Here is a 21,072-nt window from a genome sequence, read left to right as displayed (position 1 = left end):
CAAATTAAAAAAAAACACACACCATAAAACAAAAGCAAAACCTTTGCAATGTATGGCCTCTGTATGTGTGTTATTTTTTTTCCTGAGTCAAACTGACATATTTTCTATATTCCTAATTGTTTAGTTGTCATCTATATCTATTGTATTGTATTACAACCTACATCAAAGCCCTTGTAAAAAGTGGTGTTACAGAGTTTTTCTGCCTCTTATGCTCCCAGTTTCCCCATACTGAATTTTAGGACATGATGGAAGTCTGTGAATTTTCTTCCACTTCAGATGCTGGAGCTATTGCTTAAAGTTTCATAGAATTGTCTGACCAATAATTGGAATGACCTTGGCATTGATCAAAACCTGCCCTGTACTCTCTTGCCTTGTCCCCTTTGTCAGACAAACGTGGGTCCAATCTGGGATTAGCAGTGGAGCATGTCTTGGAAACCTGGTTTTATCTTCTTTGTCATTATGTCATCGCCATCTTAGCTGACCGGACCCAACCATCATATTCCTGCCAAAATATCTGCCCATCCATAGGAGGCAAGAAAAAAACCAAGCAAGGGACAGATAACATTTCCATTTGACACCTAAGGGAAATGAGGCCCAAAGATGTCAGTGATCAGCCCACAGCCTTCATCAACACAAAACTGGAATTAAAACCAGGCCAAGCACTTTCCTGCATCCCGAACACTAGAGAATGTGACCTCTTAACACACGCTGCTTAGTCAAGCAGTCTATAGCTTGTCAGTACATCAAAGCATGGGCAGATTTACTTGATCCTGCTAAAGATTATAAAAGAACAATTTGCAGATAGTAGCTTCTACTGGCAGAGCTTATGCAGGGGGCAGGGCTCCTCTCCTACCCTGGAAGGACTGGGGCTGCACAGGCCTCAGGTCCACTTTTGGGCTCTGTGGCTCATCCATGAAAACACTGAAACCTCAGTACATTCAGTGTCATAAAAAGGTAGTGCCTGGTTCCTAACACAAATCCCAAGGAACTTTTAATTTTACATAAAGGAAAACAAAACTTTAAAATCACTATCAGATGCTTCAGAGTCCTAACAAGTGTGTCCCTTTTTTCTTTTCTTTCTTTCCTCTGATAACTTCTTAAGACACCACAGAGATCCAGATTTCTAAACTTTCTAGGAGCGGTTTTTTGTTTGTTCATTTTTGTTTTGGCTTAGCAAAGAGTAAAGTGCGTAATATATCAGTTGCTGTATCTAGGAATATGAGGCCTGCAAACAAAAGATTTGAGAAGGCTCCCCTATCCCCAGTGGTTAGATGGGAAATATCTAGCTCTGCAGTACCCCTAAATGCAGGTGCTTACAGAATAATGCTTATACCCATGTTGAGGGAGAAAGAAAACATTCACTGCTCCACTAACAAAAGCTTTGGAACAGTTAATCATCGATAAACTGAGCAAGAAGGAACTTTAGTTGATTTTCAAGCCTAATGATCTACTCCTTAACATGTCTTTACAGTCTTCACAACTATACCAAGACAAATATCTCTAGCTTTTACCCAAAGCACTTGAAGAAACACAAAGAGAAATTTGGCAAAATGCTTACAAGATTGACTAGACGTGAAACTAGTTAGCAAAAGATGAAGTATTACTGCCCAGGTACTAACTTGGATTAGCAATAAAACAACAATGACACTCCTAAATAATAAACCTTTTCTTTTAAAAGCTAAAAAAAAAAAGCAACTATTTTAATTTAACAGCAAACTTAATTTACATAAAAGGGAATGAAATCAATATTATGAGAAAAAATTTGCATAACTGTATAATAAATTACATATCTTAAACAAAAGATCTCTATATTGTGCTTCTCTATCAATCTAAGATTTGATATATAAGGCAATAATTACAATGGCACTGTAAAGATAATCTAGAACATCATGTCCATGCAGATATCGCAACAATCCAACTTGTTTTCACAGGAAGAAACCACACACACTTCGATCCATCAAGAAAAGCACCAATTAGTTTTACTCTTCTCCCTCCCACCCACCCCTCAGGTTTTAATCATCTGTTGTGTAGTAACTGTTGTAAATTATGGGTAACAACAACCTTGGAACTTCAATACCAATATAAACCAATACCCCACTGCCACCTTCTTGGCAGTTTGCCATGTGTGCTATTTTAAAGTTAGGCATTAGGAGGCAGCAAATGGCTCAAAACCACAGGCAAAGATAAATGTTGTAGGAAGTTGGAAAAGAGACCTAAAGCTGCAGAGGCAGAGAAAACGGACTTCATCTTTAACACAAACTTCCAGGAATTTAGATTTGTAATGAGAAACAGTTAGAAGGGAGAGGGGTTTGGCCCTGTAGAGAGCTTTGTGAAACTATTCCATTCCCCATTTCAGCATCTCAAAAAAAAAAAAAAAATGCTGATGGTCACCTTAAGGGTTAAACAACATAGGTCTTGGTATGATTTAATCTTGTTTTGTTTCTTAGCTCTAGAAACAAAGGTCTCCTGGTTGCCTACGTGTAATTCTCAGGTCACACTTGCTTTGGCAATGCCCATGCTAAGGCATATGTTGTTCAAGCCATTGCAGAGACATTAGAACTGATTCTGCCCCATATCGCTTCATTCTGACTAAGGCATTTACATATTTAAAGCATGCAACATAGTTACTTAGAAATACCAATGCTGCATCTACATTTTAAAAAAAGAATAATGTGACATATACTCTAATGCAAAGAATTATGTCTTCAGATAACACATGTCTGTCTTATTTTTAGGAAGCTGAAAACGGACTTTTCATTTCCCTAAAGGAAGTAAATATCTCCAAATGAAGCACTGTTATTTTAGTTATAATGCTTGACTGAATTATAAGACGTATAGCTTAAACTGCCTTAAAAATTGCTTGATTGGCTTGTAATACCAAAACAACTCTTGCTTCTCTCTGGATATTTATTTTGAAGAAATAAGCTCATATAACTTATAGAAGAATTTTATTTCAAGCACAAATAGAAAGTCCTTGGAAAATATGACTGTTAGGAGTCAAAACTATAAATGTGTGATGAAGATTGTGTTGTGCATGGAACAAGAAAACTTAACATCTCCAAGGATAGTTCCCTGCAATTTTTGCATTGTTTCCTAAATTGTTGTGCTAAGAATGCACACATTATGTGCCACAAAATACTTAGCTATCAGAATATACAGGATAGAGCATAGTGAAAAACACATTCAGTATTACGATAGCAATATTGTGAAAAACAGTTAAATCAGACCAAAAGTAATTTCTATCAAAAAATGCAAATGCTACACGAAACCTATTTTCCTGCTAGGCATGCGTGATGATTTCAAACCCCTCCAAAAACCAAATTTCAGCTTTATTACAACTGACTATTAATAGGAGTTGAAGAAAATATCACACATTACTTACTGTTTTTGAGGTTCCTATGCCATCCTTCTGAAGTCAAAGGGCTGAAGAAGAATCACTGCCATGAGGAAATCTAGCAGGCAAAAAGAGGGAAAATAGCAAGCATTAGTTGTCTGAAATATTAACATCTTCAGGTTTTCTTGAGGCACTTCCCAAAAGATCCCAAAGCAAAGAAGAAAAAGGAAAAGTTGGAGAAAAACATCACACACATCCCAAGCCGACTTTCTCCACAAACCCATGCAGCTCCAAACTTTAAAGTAAAGGCTCAAATTGTTGAGCATCCTGATTGAGCAAATATCCGACTTCGGTATCACTGGTTACGTACACAATTTCAGTAAGACGAATGCATCTCCAAAATTATGGTTACTTTAATGTATTATCCAGATTTTCCCCCTGTTTCTCTCCCTTTCTCCCTTTTCCATTCACATTTTTCTTCCTACAAAATGCACATAGGTCTGTTCTTCCTTGTACCCCAGTCAGGCCTGGCTTTGAAATGCATTTCAATCTCTCAACACAGACTGCTTTCATTGCATTTAGAGTCCCACTAAGGCCCAGCTTTAAAAGCTACTGATTCTTTTTTTCTTTAGCCTTCCTCACAAAGGAAGGGTATTTTGTAAATTACCAGCTCGTTCAGATCAACAAAAGGTACTTTCATAGAAAGCCCCATTTGATTTTGCTCAAATTTGATTACAAGGATGGAGAAAAGGAAAGGAAGTCAAAAAGAAAAACCCCAGATGGCTTTTTCATTCATCTCAGTGAATGAGCTTTATCTGTGCCTTTTGAAACTGTAGCAGTGGAAAAGCATTTCTGTTGGCTTAAAAAACTTGACAAAAATTATTGGTTTGCCATTTCTCATGTAACAGCCATTGGGAACTGGATGAAAAGACTTTTTCATGGGATCGCCTGCTTGGATCAAAATAATGGAGATTAGGTATTTCATTATAAATTACAGTGGGAGATAGAGCAGGCTGTCATATTAATAGCAACCTGCTCATGGCCTTCAATGGTAGCTATTCTCCTAGACAAAGGACCAAGGGGGTTGTCTATTGAACTTGTACTTTAGGCCTGATCAATTTTCTATCATCAAGGCAAAAGGTGAGATGACTAACAAAGGAATTCACACATGAGTGACCTCATAAGCCTACAGATAAAACAGCTTAAAGAAGCAAAATACATCCTGAAATTATGGATGATAAACTATATAAAGAAGAAGAAGACAGAGTATGAGAGCGGGAAAGGAAAGAGCAATGGTCTATAATTCTCCTCTCTCTTCTTGGCCAAATGGACACATTAAAAGCTACTTGTTTTCAGCTGCAGATAATTGCAGTGTTTGGTTTGCAGTGGTCGGCTTTAAATCCTTCAGCCCATTTTTTTTTTTTCCCTCAGCACAGCTCCAGTCATTTCACTCGCTATTAACAACGGCATTGTGTTCAAGACAAAGCTTCCACCAAGAGTCACACTTGAAAATAAAAACTAAAAAGAATCACAAGCAACACAGGCTTCAAGATATTACACAGTAGAATGTGCGTTCGTTATTTGCTTCAGGTTACCAGCCTCTCGCCTGCCTCTCCTGCACTTTCTTGGAACCTAAAGCATTTCAAAGACTAAGCTATACCTGAAACTAAAAGACACCAAATCTTAACGAAGCATAATGAAACATGCGATTCAATGAAGATTCTTTCAGAAGAGAGTGATGATAAAATACTAATCCAAAGGACCGTCTGTTCAGGACAGGTGATTAATTTTCATCCAATCGCAAGGAATAATTTAGATTCCAAATTGAAGTTGGCCAAATCACTGTAGAAACTGCTAAAATTTTCTTCTCTGTTACATTTCCATGGAATTTTCTTCAACCTTCCTTTAAAAAAAAATAATTGGGATTTCTGCCCTCTAGCCTTATTGTTCCTTGAATTCAGGATGGTAATAGAGAATTTATGTTCCAGAGATAAAACCCAGGCTACCAAAGTTTGCTATTACCTGGAGATATGGATACAGTGTAAGACTTTCTGCATACTACATAAAGCTAATGCAAAGTAAAAAAAAAACATGTGAGCAGGATACAGTTTTACTGTGCTGCATTTTTTAAAGCCAAAGAGTAGTATAAGATTATTAATGTAAAAGGACTTCCAACTGCCTAAAAGCTTGAGAAAATACCATAAATATCACCCATGACAGCAGTTGTCAAAATAAGGCTATCTCTGAAAGGCACTCTTGACAGGAGTAATGATCCCCAGGTCTTGGGCACAAGCAGTCTTAGTACACACTCACGTATTTAGTAGTGATGACATAAGGAATCTGGTCATTTACATGTAGTTCAATAAAACAGGATATAATATAATCTGAGGTATATATACAAATGACTCTACATTTGCATAAAATTGTACTTACCTTGTTTTTTAGAAGAACCCTGCTTCCCTCAACTCTTTTAACTATTCAGAGAGACCCCAAATTCAAAGTTATTGAAGAGAAATCAAACAACATTGGTGGAAGCCAGTGTAAAGAAATCTCTTCCCACTATTGGTGTAAATGTGGATGGGTATCAATTTTCCAGAGGGTAACTGGACAGCATTCTTAAAAAGTTTGAAAGCGGAGCACCTGGGTGGCTCAGTAGGTTGAGCGTCCGACTCTTGATTTCAGCTCAGGTCATGATCCCAGGGTCATGGGATCGAGCCCCGTGTTGGGCTCCATGCTCTGCTTAAGATTCTCTCTCCCTCTCCCCTTCTACCCCTCTCCCCAGCTTGTGGTCTCTCTCTATCTCTTAAAAAAAAAATTGAAAGCCTTCATAACTCTTGACCTAGTTATTCTACCTCTAGGAATCTTCCCAGTAGAAACTATCAAAAATGCAGATAAAGATTTTTTTTTTCCATGAAGACACTTATACAGTGAGTCAGACAGTAATAGGATAGTGACTAGGACTACAAGTTCTAGAGCGAGTAGCTGAGTTCCAATTACAACCTGACCAACTTCCAGTTACAACCTTGTAACATTGTAATTAACCTCCCTGTCTCAGTTTTCTCACCTGTGAAATGTGGATCTCAAAGGTGTGTTATGAGAATTAAATGAGTTAATATATACAGAGCATTTAAAAAGTGACTAACACATACTAAGTACTGAATAAGTATTAGGTGTTATCTGGAAACAAATAATTAAGGTAACAAATCTGTAAAATTGTTAACTAAATTGTGATAAATACAATAGAATGCAATATGCCCATTCGAGATCATGTTTCTTAATAACATGCAAAAACACTCATACTAAGTAAAAAACTCAGTATTCAAAAATCTCTATGTGATATCAAATATACCCATACAATATTTATGTGCGTTAAAAGTGGCAATAGTATTTATCCTCAAATAATGTAGAACTAGGAGGAGCCCCAAAGAGCATGCAGCATTTATTTAATACAGGTAGGCTAGGCTATGGGGAAAGTCAGAATCTATACCAAAGTTCATCTTCGTGCTCAACCCTAAGATCTAGAAATGAGATGTGCTTCAACAACTGGGAAGTAAGCTTACACTCTAAAATGAAAAAAAGTAAAATCTAAGTATAATAGATCCACAAAATTCCCACCCAAAGAAGCTGTCAGTATGTGGGTTACCAAGGGCATTTGATGACAGGGAATGCAGCAAAATGACTCAGGGATAAACTTGGGAAGATACACACATGCCAACATATACAGGATGTGTGTAACGCAAACAGCTTTGATTCAGTTGGGGGCAAAGGACAAGGTCAAGGAATCATAAACATAAGTTTCAACAACAGGGCCAGAGGAGTGGCCTAATCAATTGCAGCGGCAGCTAAACATGGAGACTGTAGGGTGCAGCCAAGTTAAGGACTCACTATGGGAATGTGTAGAAAAGGGAGTAAAGCATTTGTTGGTTTCCCTCCTCCTAGCCATAGGGAGCTAGGACCTGAAGACAGAAAGGGAGGTGTATGGAAGAGTAGAATCCCTACTCCTTACTGAGCCTTTAGTCAAGCCTGAATTAGGGGATGGGGAAAGGATAGGGAAATGGGGAAGCCTAGTATTTATTTGAGCTGTGCTAGTCTTTAGTAACAAAAAGTGACTGGAAAATTACCAGAATCTCCCAAGATATTATTAAGAGGCAGGAATGTGACAGAGCATAGTTGAAGGTGAAGAAAACAAAACCAAATTCAGATTACTCAGTACATGACTTACACGTATATTATGCCTTTGTTGCAAAAAAAAAAAAAAAGTGTCAAAGCTAAGGGCTAGGCTTTTCAAGAAATTTCAATTAATAAGAAGCAATGTTCAAAAATATAAAAATGCCATATGATCCAACAATTCCACTTCTGGACATATATCCAAAAAGAACTGAAAGCAGGGACTCAGACAAATACTTGTCCATTCACATTTAGACCAACATTATTCACAGTGGCCAAAAAGTAGAAGCAACTCAAGTGTCCATAGACAGATGAATGGACAAACAAATTTTGGTATATTCAATGGAATATTATCCAGTCTTAAAAAGGAAATTCTCATACATGCTACAACATGGATGAATCTTGAAGATATGCTTAGTGAAGTACGCCAGACACAAAAGGACAAATATTGTATGATTCCACTTATACAAAGTACTTAGAGTAGTCAGACTCACAGAGACAAAGAGTAGAATGGTGGTTGCCAGAAGCTGGGGTAGAGGAAGAATTTGGAGTTACTGTTTAATGGGTACAGACTGTCAGTTTTGCAAAATAAAATGAGTTCTGAATATGGACAGTGGTGATAATTGCACAACAAAGTGAACGTACTTAAAACCACTGAACTGTACACATTAAAATGGTAAATTTGTGTTATGTATATTTTACCACAATTAAAAAAATAATATGGGTAAATAAATAAGAATATTAAAATGTTGCTTCCTGAACTCAACTCTTTTATCTTACCATCATCCAATGGCAAGGAGAGGAGAGAGAAAAGGAAAGGGAGGGGACGAGGGAGGGAGACACAGTGAAAGAGAGAGAAACAGAGAGACAGGGAGAGAGGGGAAAAGGGAAGGCCTGCTATACGCAGTTGTGCAATCTGTAGACTTCATCCAGAAGCCATGGGGGGAAAAAGAAGGTAAAATCCAGCTGGAAGTTACGGTGACCAAGTGGTATGTCCAGGGACTAGAGTTCAACAGTTGGGAGAAAGGGCACAATTTTGTAACTTACACACCCAGAAAGAACATCTTTTATTAATCTGAAGAATGACACTGCATGTGTTGAAGCCTTGGAAGGGAGCCAGACTGGTATGTGGACAGATTAAGAATAATCATTTAGATTGAGTGGCAGAGTTCGTTATGTGCTCTTTTTTTAAGTGTTATTTTTTATTTATTTTTGAGAAAGAGCATGCGAGTGGGGGTGGGCGGGGATGTGCAGAGAGAGAGGGAGAGAAAGAGAATCCCAAGCAGGCTCCACACGGTCAGTGCAGAGCCTGATGGAGCCTGACTCGGGGCTCAAACTCATGAACCATAAGATCATGACCTCAGCCAAAATCAAGAGTCAGATGCTTAACCAACTGAGCCCCAGTGACGTGCTCTTTATAAATGAATTGGCCACCAATTCCCTGGGATAACCTTCTGCCTGGGACTTTCATCACTGTCCTCTTCACATGCTCTTCCTTGCCATCAATAAAACCAGCATTACATCATACACCAAAGCATATGATATGACATGAGTAAAATAATATGTAATATATAATTTGGCTTCTCTAAATGAGACAACATAAATTAAGTCCAGGTCTAAAACACGTGCTCTTCACTTTTCAGAACTGTAGGGAACACTGTTCTTACAACCAATTCTCTAAGGATGGTATTTAAAATTTACATTCCAAACCCTGACTTTCCATCCAAACTAATGCCGTACTTCAGGTAAAGCTACAGGACATTTTTAAGCATATCCAAAATATCTCTTTGCCCCATTGCATCAAAAATAGCTCCCTTTCCTAACTTCTCTGATTCTGTTCATGTGTGACTTAAAGTGCCCAGACACACAACATTGGCAATATATTTGAATCCTTCTTTTCTTTTGCACCTTACAGTCAATCACATGGGTCCATTTTCTCCTTGATATGTTACATCCAGACCTCCCAGGCCTTTCCTAAGGTCGTATATAGTTCTGAAAATGTAATCGTTTCTCAGGGCTCTTTATTTGATACTCTTGTCTTCTCTCTGTGGCCTCATTCAGGAAAAGCAGTGATTCCCTTGATTAACTCTCACTGTCTATCAACTTGCTCATTTATCTTTCTTGAAATTCTTCCTCTATGGCTTCTTGGACTCCAACCACTTACTTCCTTGATTCTCCAATCCCTTCCATTCCGTGTCCCTGACTCCACCACCTTCAATGAGGGACTCTCCCTCATCTCTGAAAAACTCTTTGACTTAATCCTCTTCATACCACACATCCCTGGCCACTTCTCCCTCTTCAGGATCACCTATGATGTGTATGCTAATGACTCCCAGATCCACTCTCCAGCACTAGTCCTAAAGCTAGCTCAAATTCAAATTGTCTTCCACAACTCTGTAGGGAATGAGGGAGCAAGTGAGAGAGTGAGAGTGCGTGAGAAGGGGAAAAAGAGAAAGAGGGATAGGGAAAGAGAGAGAGGAGAGAGAGAGTGTGTGTGTAAGTCCAAACATGAATTCTTCCCTTTCTATAGTGGTAAAATGCAACACTCAGTTTCTCCAGCAACAAATGCCCATCCTTGTTGGTTCTTCTGTCTCAGCCTCTAATTAATTACCAAAACCTCTGAATTACATCTTACAAATTTCTCTACGGTTTCTCCCTTTCTTCTCAAACACAGTCCTATTACTCTAATTAGGATCTGAAGCAGCTCTGACTTATGCAACTATAGTAACCTTGAGACTAGGCGCCTCCCTCATCCTCCACCTGGCCATTACAATAATGTTCTTAAAGGAAACATCTACCCATGTCACTGCTCTAATTAAACCTTTAAAGGTACTCCATGCTGCAGAGCCTTGCTAACCAAAATGCATCACCCGGAACCTTGTTAGAAATAAAGAAAATGCGGGGCACCTGGGTGGCGCAGTCGGTTAAGCGTCCGACTTCAGCCAGGTCATGATCTCGCGGTCCGTGAGTTCGAGCCCCGCGTCAGGCTCTGGGCTGATGGCTCGGAGCCTGGAGTCTGTTTCCGATTCTGTGTCTCCCTCTCTCTCTGCCCCTCCCCTGTTCATGCTCTGTCTCTCTCTGTCCCAAAAATAAATAAACGTTGAAAAAAAAATTAAAAAAAAAAAAGAAATAAAGAAAATGGGAAAACAAAAAAAGAAAGAAAAAAATGCAGTAATTGAGATCCTTACTCCAGGTCTACTGAATCAGATCTACATCTTAACAAGATTTCCAGGTGATTCAGATGTCCATTCACCTTTGAGAAACACTGGTCTAAAGAATAAGGTACTATTATAGCTTCACCCATAGGCCCTTCAAAAACTTCACAAACTGATGCCCATATATCTTCCCAATTTCAACTTCAGCCCCTTTCCCTCCACACCACCTTCCCCTCCACATCACCTTTCCTGCCTTGGGGCCTTTGTACAAGCCATCCTTTGCCAAGAACACCCTTCCCTACTTCACCTGGCAATATCTGATTCATCTCTTAAGACTTAGCCAAAGTGTCACATCTTACAATCTATCAAGACCAGAAGTTTTATTTCAAGAGAATAAAAAAGAATAGGCAATGTTAGAATACAGTGTCTGTACTAAACATAAAGTATTTTTATGAAAAGAATTTTTTTCAATTTTATGTGTGTAGATGCATAGTGGTCATGATCTACAGTACATTTCTTACTGCAGATAAAAAGCAAAATATGCCTTCTCTAAGTTCAGAGGTTTTGTCAGAAGGGCCTCAGAGTTTTGCCATGTGTGCATACCTCTTTATAAAACTGATTGGAGGAGGGGAAGATGGCGGCGTAGGAGGACGCTGGGCTCACCGCGCGTCCTGCTGATCACTTAGATTCCACCTACACCTGCCTAAATAACCCAGAAAACCACCAGAGGATTAGCAGAACGGAGTCACCAGACCCAAGCGCAGACGAGAGGCCCACGGAAGAGGGTAGGAAGAGCGGCGAGGCGGTGAACGCTCCACGGACTGGCGGGAGGGAGCCAGGGCGGAGGGGCGGCTCGCTGGCCAAGCAGAGTCCCTGAGTCTGGCTGGCAAAAGCGGAGGGGCCTGACGGACTGTGTTCCGACAGCAAGCGCGACTTAGCGTCTGGGAGGTCATAAGTTAACAGCTCTGCTCGGAAAGCGGGAAGGCTGGAGGACAAAGGGAGGGAGAGCTGCTGAGCCCCCGGACGACAGAGCTCAGTTTGGTGGGGAACAAAGGCGCTCGCCAGCGCCATCTCCCCTGCCCATCCCCCAGCCAAAATCCCAAAGGGATCCGGTTCCTGCCAGGGAAATTGCTCGCTCCGCGCAAACACCCAACTCTGTGCTTCTGCGGAGCCAAACCTCTGGCAGCGAATCTGACTCCCTCCGGCTGCCACAGGGCCCCTCCTGAAGTGGATCACCTAAGGAGAAGCAAGCTAATCCTGCCCCCCCGGCCGCCGTGCACCTTGCCTACCCACCCCAGCTAATACGCCAGATCCCCAGCATCACAAGCCTGGCATTGTGCAAGTAGCCCAGACGGGCCACACCACCCCACAGTGAATTCTGCCCCTAGGAGAGGGGAAGAGAAGGCACACACCAGTCTAACTGTGGCCCCAGCGGTGGGCTGGGGGCAGACATCAAGTCAGACAGCGGCCCCGCCCACCAACTCCAGTTATACACCACAGCACAGGGGAAGTGCCCTGCAGGTCCTCACCACACCAGGGACTATCCAAAATGACCAAGCGGAAGAATTCCCCTCAGAAGAATCTCCAGGAAATAACAACAGCTAATGAGCTGATCAAAAAGGATTTAAATAATATAACAGAAAGTGAATTTAGAATAATAGTCATAAAATTAATCGCTGGGCTGGAAAACAGTATACAGGACAGCAGAGAATCTCTTGCTACAGAGATCAAGGGACTAAGGAACAGTCACGAGGAGCTGAAAAACGCTTTAAATGAAATGCAAAACAAAATGGAAACCACCACGGCTCGGATGGAAGAGGCAGAGGAGAGAATAGGTGAACTAGAAGATAAAGTTATGGAAAAAGAGGAAGCTGAGAAAAAGAGAGATAAAAAAATCCAGGAGTATGAGGGGAAAATTAGAGAACTAAGTGATACACTAAAAAGAAATAATATACGCATAATTGGTATCCCAGAGGAGGAAGAGAGAGGGAAAGGTGCTGAAGGGGTACTTGAAGAAATCATAGCTGAGAACTTCCCAGATCTGGGGAAGGAAAAAGGCATTGAAATCCAAGAGGCACAGAGAACTCCCTTCAGACGTAACTTGAATCGATCTTCTGCACGACATATCATAGTGAAACTGGCAAAATACAAGGATAAAGAGAAAATTCTGAAAGCAGCAAGGGGTAAACGTGCCCTCACATATAAAGGGAGACCTATAAGACTCGTGACTGATCTCTCTTTTGAAACTTGGCAGGCCAGAAAGAATTGGCACGAGATTTTCAGGGTGCTAGACAGCAAAAATATGCAGCCGAGAATCCTTTATCCAGCAAGTCTGTCATTTAGAATAGAAGGAGAGATAAAGGTCTTCCCAAACAAACAAAAACTGAAGGAATTTGTCACCACTAAACCAGCCCTACAAGAGATCCTAAGGGGGACCCTGTGAGACAAAGTACCAGAGACATCACTACAAGCATAAAACATACAGACAGCACAATGACTCTAAACCCATATCTTTCTATAATAACACTGAATGTAAACGGATTAAATGCGCCAACCAAAAGACATAGGGTATCAGAATGGATAAAAAAACAAGACCCATCTATTTGCTGTCTACAAGAGACTCATTTTAGACCTGAGGACACCTTTAGATTGAGAGTGAGGGGATGGAGAACTATTTATCATGCTACTGGAAGCCAAAAGAAAGCTGGAGTAGCCATACTTATATCAGACAAACTAGACTTTAAATTAAAGGCTGTAACAAGAGATGAAGAAGGACATTATATAATAGTTACAAGGTCTATCCATCAGGAAGAGCTAACAATTATAAATGTCTATGCGCCGAATACCGGAGCCCCCAAATATATAAAACAATTACTCATAAACATAAGCAACCTTATTGATAAGAATGTGGTAATTGCTGGGGACTTTAACACCCCACTTACAGAAATGGATAGATCATCTAGACACATGGTCAATAAAGAAACAAGGGCCCTGAATGAGACATTGGATCAGATGGACTTGACAGATATATTTAGAACTCTGCATCCCAAAGCAACAGAATATACTTTCTTCTCGAGTGCACATGGAACATTCTCCAAGATAGATCATATACTGGGTCACAAAACAGCCCTTCATAAGTTTACAAGAATTGAAATTATACCATGCATACTTTCAGACCACAATGCTATGAAGCTTGAAATCAACCACAGGAAAAAGTCTGGAAAACCTCCAAAAGCATGGAGGTTAAAGAACACCCTACTAACGAATGAGTGGGTCAACCAGGCAATTAGAGAAGAAATCAAAAAATATATGGAAACAAACGAAAATGAAAATACAACAATCCAAACGCTTTGGGACGCAGCGAAGGCAGTCCTGAGAGGAAAATACATTGCAATCCAGGCCTATCTCAAGAAACAAGAAAAATCCCAAATACAAAATCTAACAGCACACCTAAAGGAACTAGAAGCAGAACAGCAAAGGCAGCCTAAACCCAGCAGAAGAAGAGAAATAATAAAGATCAGAGCAGAAATAAACAATATAGAATCTAAAAAAACTGTAGAGCAGATCAACGAAACCAAGAGTTGGTTTTTTGAAAAAATAAACAAAATTGACAAACCTCTAGCCAGGCTTCTCAAAAAGAAAAGGGAGATGACCCAAATAGATAAAATCATGAATGAAAATGGAATGATTACAACCAATCCCTCAGAGATACAAACAATTATCAGGGAATACTATGAAAAATTATATGCCAACAAATTGGACAACCTGGAAGAAATGGACAAATTCCTGAACACCCACTCTCTTCCAAAACTCAATCAGGAGGAAATAGAAAGCTTGAACAGACCCATAACCAGCGAAGAAATTGAATCGGTTATCAAAAATCTCCCAACAAATAAGAGTCCAGGACCAGATGGCTTCCCAGGGGAGTTCTACCAGACGTTTAAAGCAGAGATAATACCTATCCTTCTCAAGCTATTCCAAGAAATAGAAAGGGAAGGAAAACTTCCAGACTCATTCTATGAAGCCAGTATTACTTTGATTCCTAAACCAGACAGAGACCCAGTAAAAAAAGAGAACTACAGGCCAATATCCCTGATGAATATGGATGCAAAAATTCTCAATAAGATACTAGCAAATCGAATTCAACAGCATATAAAAAGAATTATTCACCATGATCAAGTGGGATTCATTCCTGGGATGCAGGGCTGGTTCAACATTCGCAAATCAATCAACGTGATACATCACATTAACAAAAAAAAAGAGAAGAACCATATGATCCTGTCAATCGATGCAGAAAAGGCCTTTGACAAAATCCAGCACCCTTTCTTAATAAAAACCCTTGAGAAAGTCGGGATAGAAGGAACATACTTAAAGATCATAAAAGCCATTTGTGAAAAGCCCACAGCTAACATCATCCTCAACGGGGAAAAACTGAGAGCTTTTTCCCTGAGATCAGGAACACGACAGGGATGCCCACTCTCACCGCTGTTGTTTAACATAGTGCTGGAAGTTCTAGCATCAGCAATCAGACAACAAAAGGAAATCAAAGGCATCAAAATTGGCAAAGATGAAGTCAAGCTTTCGCTTTTTGCAGATGACATGATATTATACATGGAAAATCCGATAGACTCCACCAAAAGTCTGCTAGAACTGATACATGAATTCAGCAAAGTTGCAGGATACAAAATCAATGTACAGAAATCAGTTGCATTCTTATACACTAATAAGGAAGCCACAGAAAGACAAATAAAGAAACTGATCCCATTCACAATTGCACCAAGAAGCATAAAATACCTAGGAATAAATCTAACCAAAGATGTAAAGGATCTGTATGCTGAAAACTATAGAAAGCTTAGGAAGGTAATTGAAGAAGATTTAAAGAAATGGAAAGACATTCCCTGCTCATGGATTGGAAAGATAAATATTGTCAAAATGTCAATACTACCCAAAGCTATCTACACATTCAATGCAATCCCAATCAAAATTGCACCAGCATTCTTCTCGAAACTAGAACAAGCAATCCTAAAATTCATATGGAACCACAAAAGGCCCCGAATAGCCAAAGGAATTTTGAAGAAGAAGACCAAAGCAGGAGGCATCACAATCCCAGACTTTAGCCTCTACTACAAAGCTGTAATCATCAAGACAGCATGGTATTGGCACAAAAACAGACACACAGACCAATGGAATAGAATAGAAACCCCAGAACTAGACCCACAAACGTATGGCCAACTCATCTTTGACAAAGCAGGAAAGAACATCCAATGGAAAAAAGACAGCCTCTTGAACAAATGGTGCTGGGAGAACTGGACAGCAACATGCAGAAGGTTGAAACTAGACCACTTTCTCACACCATTTACAAAAATAAACTCAAAATGGATAAAGGACCTAAATGTGAGACAGGAAACCATCAAAACCTTAGAGGAGAAAGCAGGAAAAGACCTCTCTGACCTTAGCCGTAGCAATATCTTACTCGACACATCCCCAAAGGCAAGGGAATTAAAAGCAAAAGTGAATTACTAGGACCTTATGAAGATAAAAAGCTTCTGCACAGCAAAGGAAACAACCAACAAAACTAAAAGGCAACCAACGGAATGGGAAAAGATATTTGCAAATGACATATCGGACAAAGGGCTAGTATCTAAAATCTATAAAGAGCTCACCAAACTCCACACCCGAAAAACAAATAACCCAGTGAAGAAATGGGCAGAAAACATGAATAGACACTTCTCTAAAGAAGACATCCGGATGGCCAACAGGCACATGAAAAGATGTTCAGCATCGCTCCTTATCAGGGAAATACAAATCAAAACCACACTCAGGTATCACCTCACGCCAGTCAGAGTGGCCAAAATGAACAAATCAGGAGACTATAGATGCTGGAGAGGATGTGGAGAAACGGGAACCCTCTTGCACTGTTGGTGGGAATGCAAATTGGTGCAGCCGCTCTGGAAAGCAGTGTGGAGGTTCCTCAGAAAATTAAAAATAGACCTACCCTATGACCCAGCAACAGCACTGCTAGGAATTTATCCAAGGGATACAGGAGTACTGATGCATAGGGGCACTTGTACCCCAATGTTCATAGCAGCACTCTCAACAATAGCCAAATTATGGAAAGAGCCTAAATGTCCATCAACTGATGAATGGATAAAGAAATTGTGGTATATATACACAATGGAATACTACGTGGCAATGAGAAAAAATGAAATATGGCCTTTTGTAGCAACGTGGATGGAACTGGAGAGTGTAATGCTAAGTGAAATAAGCCATACAGAGAAAGACAGATACCATATGGTTTCACTCTTATGTGGATCCTGAGAAACTTAACAGGAACCCATGGGGGAGGGGAAGGAAAAAAAAAAAAAAGAGGTTAGAGTGGGAGAGAGCCAAAGCATAAGAGACTGTTAAAAACTGAGAACAAACTGAGGGTTGATGGGGGGTGGGAGGGAGGGGAGGGTGGGTGATGGGTATTGAGGAGGGCACCTTTTGGGATGAGCACTGGGTGTTGTATGGAAACCAATTTGTCAATAAATTTCATATATATATATAAAAAATAAATAAAACTGATTGGATTTTATAAAAGTATATTTTTGTATGTCTGTTTCCCCATCATACCATTGGTTCCTTCAGGGTGAGCTACAACTTTTCTATCTTTGAAAACCCAAATACTAGTACAATCAATGTTTTTTGGTTGAATGAATGAGTGAATGAATGAATAACAATATTAATGAAATAAGTCCACTATTGTTCAAGAAAAGATCAATAGTTTCTTATGTTGAGGCAGGGAGTAACAGAGAGACAAGAGTCACACCTTTGGGAGGTGGTCCAGGGTCCAAGAAAAGGCTGTGAGCTTCAGCTAAACTGACTCCAGTTTTGAGTCCCTATTTTGTCCCTTATGACTGTGAAACCTTGAACAACTTACCTACCCTCACAGAGTTTCAACTTTCTCCTCTGAAAAATGGTTATATTATATATTCAATTTTCCAGGTGAGATAATGTTACATGAAGTGCTAACCACATTCTCTAGAACATAGTGAGTACTCTGTAATTCTGTATTGGATCAGAATTAAATATGATAATATCTACCATACATCTGTTACATTGTAGGAATTCATGAATAGTAATGACTGTAGCTGGGCAATTTACTGGGGTTTTTAATATGGCAGAATAACCTACTGAAAATAATTAATAAAATAATCTCATTTTACATAATAATTATAAATAATTATAAATGTTTGTATAAATTTATATAAATATTTATGTAAAGAATAAATAAAATAATTTCTTATTTTAACTAGGGAGAAAAAAGGGAACTCCCATCCCCAATAAGAGAGTATCTTACTTTATTTACTTTCTCTATAGCACATATAACTTTTAGCTATTATATAATCCTTACTTGTGTATTATGTTTATTATTTAGCATCTGTCTCCTCAGCCAGAATATAGGCTATGAAGGCACAAACTGTTTAGAGTAGGAACCAGTGAAACAAGTAGAGATATATAACCTGCACTGGAGGAACCCCTAGAGGACTCTACAAACAGAGATGCAGATACACAGACATGGACATCGACTGTGATTCAAGTGCGGAGATAGATGCGGAGGTAGCTGTGAATGCAGATGCGGGTACAGATGTAGATGCATCTTCTCTCATGGAGAAGGGCAATAGATTTGGTCTAATAGCTCCTTAAGTCAAACTGAAATTAATGAACAAAAGCTACAGAGAAAAATTTCATATCAACATTTTAAAAAGTTTCTAATATTAACATGGTCCAGACAAGGAACAAAATCATTCAGGGGTTGATCCCTAACACTTACAGTGTTCAGACAGAAACTAAACTGCTGTTTGGGTTGAAGGTTATAAAGAGAACACAAGTATTGTTTCAGTTTATCTAGATGTGTGTCAAGAAATACAAAGGGGCTACCTGCAAAAAAAGTTAGTCTGCCACAGTTTCATGAATGGTTGTTAAATAAGAAATGCCCTTTTTCGTTCTTTTATCTCTGTGGTAAGGATCTCACTGATGTCTTCTATTCTTTTCTCAAGTCCAATGAGTATCCTTATGATTGCGGCTTTAAATTCCCCATCAGGCATGTTACTTACATCTATTTCGCTTAGATCTCTGGCTGTATGAAGTGCCGAATCACTACATTGTACACCTGAAACTTGTATTACACTGTATGTTAACTGGAACTTTAAAAACAAACAAAAACAAAAAAAGTCTACTAAGATGAAGATTCCTTAAAAAATTAAAAATAGAAATCCATACGATCCAGTAAATTCCACTACTGAGTATTAATCCAAAGAAAACAAAAACACTGATTTGAAAATATATATGCACCCTTATGTTTATTACAGCATTATTTACAATTGCCAAGATACAAAAGTAACTTGTGTCCAATTGATAGATTAATAGATAGAGATGTGGAATGGAATATTACTCATCCCATCACCATCTGCAACAACATGGATGGACCTAGAGGGTATTATGCTAAGCAAAATAAGTCAGACAGAGAAAGAAAAATACCATATGATTTCACCTATATGTGTAATCTAAAAAAGCAAAACAAATGAACAAACAAACCAACGAACCAAAAGAGAAGCAAGATTCATTAAATACAGAGAATAAACTGGTGGTTGCCTGAGGGGAAGAGATGGGAGGGTGAGTGAAATAGGTGAAGGGGATTAAAAGGTACAAACATCCAGTTATAAAATAAAAGTCACATGATTTCGGCTCAGGTCATGATCCCAGGGTTGTGGATGGAGCCCTGCGACAGGCTCCACACAGTGTGTGGAGCTTAAGATTCTGCTTAAGGTTATCTCTCTCCCTCTGCCACTCTCCCCTGCTCACACATGCTCGCTCTCTCTCTGTCTCTCTCTAAAGTAAAAATAGATGAATGAATAAAAATAAAAGTCACAGGGATGGGGGTGCCTGGGTAGATCAATTGATTAAGCAATCAATTCTTGGTTTTGGCTCAGGTCATGATCTCATGTTTCATCAATTTGAGCCCTGTGTCAGGCTCTGCACTGATAGCATGGAGCCTGCTTGGGATTTTCTCTCTCCCTCTCTCTCTGCCCCTCCCCCACTCATGTGCACGTGCACTCGTGCACTCCCTTTCTCTCTCTCTCTCTGTCTCTCTCAAAATAAATAAATAAACATTTTTTGTAATCATGAGGATACACAAATGAACTACTGGGACCTCATCAAAATAAAAAGCTTCTGCACAGCAAAGGAAACAATCAGCAAAACTAAAAGGCAACCAATGGAATGGGAGAAGATATTTGGAAACCACATATCAGATAAAGGGTTAGTATCCAAAATCTATAAAGAACTTACCAACTCAACACCCAAAAAACAAATAATCCAGTGAAGAAATGGACAAAAGACATGAATAGGCATTTCTCTAAAGAACACATCCAGATGGCCAACCGACACCTGAAAAAATGCTCCACACCACTCATCATCAGGGAAATACAAATCAAAACCACAATGAGACACCACCTTACACCTGTTAGAATGGCTAACATTAACAACCCAGACAACAAAAGATGTTCGCGAGGATACGGAAAAAGAGAATCTCTTTTGCATTGTTGGTGGGGATGCAAGCTGGTGCAGCCACTCTGGAAAACAGTATGGAGGTTCCTCAAAAAACTGAAAATAGAACTACCCTATGACCCAGCAGTTGCACTACTAGGTATTTATCCAAGAGATACAAGTGTGCTGTTTTGAAGAGACACATGAACCCCATGTTTATAGCAGTGTTATCAACAATAGCCAAAGTATGGAAAAAGCCCAAATGTCCATTGCAGGATGAATGGATAAAGAAGATGTGGTATATATATATATATATATATATATATATATATATATATATATATACACATACACACACACACAATGGAGTATTACTCGGCAGTCAAAAATAATGAAATCTTGACATTTGCAACTACATGGATGGAACTAGAGGGTATTATGCTAAGCAAAATTAGTCAGAGAAAGACAAATATCATATGCCTTCATTCATATGAGGACTTTAAGACACAGAACAGATGAACATAAGGAAAGGGAAGCAAAAGTAATATAAAAACAGGGAGGGGGACAAAACATAGGAGACTCTTAAATATGGAGAACAAACAGAGGGTTACTGGCGGGGGTGTGAGAGGGGGGATGGGCTAAATGGGTAAGGGGCACTAAGGAATCTACTCCTGAAATCATTGTTTCACTATATGCTAACTAATTTGGATTATAAATTAAAAAAATAAAATTAAAAAAATCATGGGGATAATGAGGCACCTGGGTGGCTCAGTCAGTTAAGCATCTGACTCGGTTTTGGCTCAGGTCATGATTTCTTGGATTCATAAGTTCAGGCCTTGTGTTGGGCTCTGTGCTGACAGCACAGAGCCTGCTTGCAATTCTCTC

Source organism: Lynx canadensis, chromosome C2, assembly GCF_007474595.2.
Source record: "Lynx canadensis isolate LIC74 chromosome C2, mLynCan4.pri.v2, whole genome shotgun sequence".
In the NCBI taxonomy this organism is placed as follows: Eukaryota; Metazoa; Chordata; class Mammalia; order Carnivora; family Felidae; genus Lynx; species Lynx canadensis.
The sequence above is the reverse complement of the archived record's forward strand: the minus strand, read 5'-3'. Positions refer to the sequence as shown.